Source organism: Uranotaenia lowii, chromosome 1 (assembly GCF_029784155.1).
Source record: "Uranotaenia lowii strain MFRU-FL chromosome 1, ASM2978415v1, whole genome shotgun sequence".
In the NCBI taxonomy this organism is placed as follows: Eukaryota; Metazoa; Arthropoda; class Insecta; order Diptera; family Culicidae; genus Uranotaenia; species Uranotaenia lowii.
This window is the reverse complement of record NC_073691.1, coordinates 72,671,297-72,675,903: the sequence shown is the minus strand read 5'-3', so window position 1 is coordinate 72,675,903 and position 4,607 is coordinate 72,671,297. Positions and strand designations below refer to the sequence as shown.

The following is a 4,607-nucleotide window of genomic DNA, read 5'->3' as shown; positions in this document are numbered from 1 at the left end:
TTTGAAACATTTTAAGACTGAATCATTCCACTAACATATGAGATATTTCATGATATATGAAAAGAAAATAATTAAAAATATTTTTCAAAATGTTGTCGTTGATTCTCAACCCTGCCTTTAGCGGGGTTTCTGTTTCATCTCTTCAACCTAAATAAGAATGCTTTTTTTTCTTAAAAAATCAATCCAGAATGTTGCCAACTCTTAGAACTAACTACCAATCATTTTTAAGCTCGTATGCAGATGGACCAAAGATTTATGAGGCTACTAAATCGGTAATTTTTTTTTTTAAAATAGATCCATTTCCATATTTCTCGTGTTTGACGGGGTTGCTATCTAAATTGTTAATTTACACAATTTTGGATTGTAAATTATTGTGAAAAATTCAATAATGTTTGAAATGAAGAATTAAACTCTCTAAATATTGCATGCATTATGAACTCGTTGATTTTTTTAAGGTGGAAATAACTTTATTGATATTTGTTATTACACTCAGAGTCTAATTTTTAACATTTTTTTTCGATTTCTGAAATTCGCAACAAACGAATACCAAGACGGACGTAACCGAGAATATTCCTAGCACTTTAATCACGAACACAAAATCGTTGTCCCAAGACTCCCCCGAGCAGCCCAGGTGAAGTTCAAAGTTGTTCCAGTATTGACAAACACAAGGAACCTCATCATGCATTACGTTTTGTAAATGGTGATTCGCTAAGATTCTGTTTATTTCGGAATCGGTCATGTTGATACCCAACGTTCCTTGCGATGCTGAACTTCCAGCGTTCAAAATAGCGTCCAGTAAAAATTTTTGATTATCTTGATCCAAAAATACGGAAAATTTAAACCGATTACATTGGAGCCATTTTTTCGCTTCATTTTCAGTTAATGTTTTGAGACTTATCAAAGGTAGAGAGTCGTTGCTCAGCTTGGAACAGTAAATCGAAGATCTGAGATAGCCATCGCTGAAAGAAACATTCGCTCGAAGGCAGCCTCCAAACTTGTGCATATGATCAAACTGAAGAAATGGATTTACTGGATACATTGACGATTGTAAATAAGTTAGCGAACCGCTAACACTGAAATTCTCCGGAACTGGTAAGCTCGGTGCAAGAGGATGCAGCTTGCAGCAATAGTCACATCGGGCTCTTCCAATGATGATGCTGTTGAAAACAATCGAAAGTGCGATCAATTTCATAGCAAACGAAATTGTATTCGATTCGAGAAACGAGAAGGCACTAGAATCGCTTCAACTAAACAAGACATAACTTTGATGTGTGGCATTAGTGAATGATTCCTTGAAAGCTTTTAGTGTTGCTCAATGTTTCTCCGAAAAAAACACATTAGTGAAAAGAGGGGTTTGCGTCAAATCAACTGAATACAGTAGAACCCCGCTTATTCGAGTTGTCGGGGGGAAGACCACCTCGGATAAATGAAACCTTGGGTTACAGACGAAATACATTGATAAACCCTATCCTTTTCCTTTAGTTTTGCATATCAACTGGCGCATAGCGCATAAGTAAATGGATGGATTTTGATATGCTATCTAAAAGACGTTTTTCAACAAGTGTAGGCTTTAAACTCGTCGAAAACGGCGATAAAATAGCATAACAATATATCGTGGTCATAGAACACAACTTTACAAGGCTTTTGTATGAAATCGTGGCTCAAATAACGCGGAAGCTAGGATAACCGGAGTTCGGATAAGCGGACTTCTACTGTACATCGAAAGCAATAGACTGTCAATCCAGTTAGTTGATTTGACAATCAGTGGAAACCATGAAGGTTTGTCTGTAACCAGCCAAAAATTCGAATTATCATCTCAAAAAATCACGGAAAAGAATCACAAAGCGGGAGAAGGAACGCCTAAAGTTGTCCCATTGATTCTTTCAGACTTTCAAAATACAGAAGGACCCCACTTATCCGAAATAGTCGGGCACGTTCTATAGATAACTCAGCCAACTATAATATTCAAAACTTGAGAATTGCCCCAAATGTTTTGCAAAATAAAGGAGAATTCGAATCTCAAACATTAAAATTCCAAATGTTTGCAAATTCACCGATTTGGATCGGCTGATTTGGCCAATGCTCTTTTTGCTCGGTATTAAAAGGGTTAAATTCAATCCATCCAAACGTTTTATTCATGATTTCAACTAATAGAATTCTTTGTATTACTTTTTACCCCTGAATACATGCATCAAACTTTTGCTTTTTCTTATAACATCATTATTGACTGACAAAATGTACAACTGAACAAAACCAACAATTACTGAAATTGTTACGGCCTATATAAGGCCGGAACAAATTTCAAATCCTTCTTTTGTCACTCGGAGTTGGAACATCGCAAGGGGGGGGGGGGGGGGGGGGGGGGGACAATAAAAAATAATGCGAAAAACAAATAAATTGGAATAAATTGCACGGAAGCTTGTATGCAACCAAATTGCATTCTATATTGTTGCACAAAACTTATAAATCAAGCTAATTTTTATCGAATAATTCAAAGAAATCAAGAAAACTAAAGGTGAAATAACTCCCATCTTCTTAAATTTGTTTTTTAGTCTTGTAATCTTTCAAATATGGGAATTTTTCATTGGAATTTACATAAATTACTTCAAACTATATTTATTTCCCCCTTCGGGTTTTTGGAAATTTCGAAGGGAGGGGGGGGGGGGTGGTGGTGTGACAAAAGAAGAAATTGCCCGCTTAACAAAATAAATGCTTGGAATGCTTGAAAGAATGCTTGGATTCCAAGCATTCTTCAAGCATCCGTCCCATTGAATTCAAGCATTTAATGGCCCAACCGATTCTACTTGAAACAGTTTTCCCGGTTCAAAATGACAGCTCTCGTTGACGTCTGTCATGGTTTGGTTGTATTGGTGAGATAATAATGTGCATATGTGTGAGTGTATCGAATAGTGGGTATGCATATGTGTGCGTGCGTCCTAGAAAAGGCTTCAGAAGTTTTCAAATCAAAATGAATGCAAACGAGAATTTGTTTAGGTACTTTTTCATTTATTTTCCTATCACTGAACTGTTAAATTATCACAAAAAAAAAAAACATTTTAAAATTTGCACTGATTTTTGCTTATTTAAAAATTTCTTATTTTGCCCGTCGTTGGCCACGTCGATTACGCCGGAACACAAGACATCACTGATCAGATACTGCTGGTATCAATGGCTTCGTTTCGTTCGAGGTACCGCGGAATAGCCAACTCTGACCGAACCCAACTTGAACTAATGGTATCCGAAGGCCGCGTTCCCATGAACTATCCTGTGCGTGAAACTGGAGGAAGAATAAAGAAACAATTCCGTTGAACAAGATGAAAAAAATTAATTAGCGTGACTACTTACGACATACGATGCTCTAGTTCGGAAAAATAAATCATGATTAAACATTTGCATCGACCACGGGCACTGCCAACTTCCTCCAACTGGCTGTTTTTTCATTTTTGGAATTGAAGGATGCATGCGGTTCAAAATTTTCTCGTCTGCTGAAAAACAAACAAAAAATATAAATAAACTCGCACTTTGAGGAATATTTAATAATAACTCACTTTTTTATCCTTGGCACTTAGAACAGCTCGTTCAATTTCGGATCAAATTTGCCTTATTTCAATTTCGTCCTCTGTCTGCCGCACGTGCTGTTTCTATGACGTAACCACTCTTTCTGAACGAACAATGTGTGGCTCAAATAGCCGTTGCAGAATTTTTTTCAAGGCCTGCTTGGATCACTAATACTTACAAGCAAAATTTATCAATCAGTGTTGCACAGGCGAAGGATTTTGTAGTATGCTCATGATTGAATATGTATATGTGCAATCGGTGCAAACAGCTGACTTGCCAGATGCACGTTAAACGTTGAGGCCCCAATTTTTGATATATAACGCAGCCCTACGCGAGAAATTTTTTGCTCAACCACAACCCTACGCGCGGAATTGTTCGCTCAAGGTTTTAAAAGGGCCTGGGGGTGATATTTGTTCCAGCCTAATTTCATACATTTATCAAAAACAAGTATTTCATGAAAAAAAACAAGTTTGTAACAAGTTACCCCATTTTCTAAGTAGGGTGAAATGCATGTTTTTATAAAACTAAAAATAACTGGTGAAACCAATATTTTTTTTGACTAGGTCAATTTGAAGTCCTATCAACCTTAAAACTTTTGACGCGTAAGCGGTATGATTATATTTGGATCAGGGATGCCAGTTGGTTTTGTCAAAAATCAGGACATCATGATTTAAAAATTCTGGTTTTTCAGGATAAAACAAATTCTAATTAAATTGCATACATAATGGTGAAATACTGGTACTGCAGACACCTTAAATTATGTACTGAGGAAAGCTGAATCTCGGCCGTCCTGCAGTTTATATGGAAAAACACAATTTCAATTGCAGGGTGTCGACTACCTGGAAAAACCTGGAAAATCAGGGAAAATCAGGGAATTCAATTTGCATCAGGGAAAATCAGGGAACATCAGGGAATTTTTCCACCAATCAGGGAAAAAATGATGATCCTAATTTTATTTGAAGAAATTGAAACATCATAGTTTATTATTTTCCCTGAGAAAAAATAATCAAAAATCAAATAGTTTATTATCTGCTTAAAAATTTTCTTCA

At 36.3% G+C, this 4,607-nt stretch overlaps 1 long non-coding RNA gene across 1 annotated transcript; it reads right to left on the bottom strand.

Annotated features, from left to right (window-relative positions):
* Window positions 1–3,082: 3,082 nt before the first annotated feature.
* Window positions 3,083–3,811, bottom strand: LOC129740485 (uncharacterized). Its single transcript, XR_008736261.1, has 3 exons — window positions 3,549–3,811; window positions 3,346–3,485; window positions 3,083–3,277 (listed from the first exon to the last, which is right to left on the bottom strand). It is a non-coding gene; the product is annotated as an uncharacterized LOC129740485 (long non-coding RNA).
* Window positions 3,812–4,607: the final 796 nt, after the last annotated feature.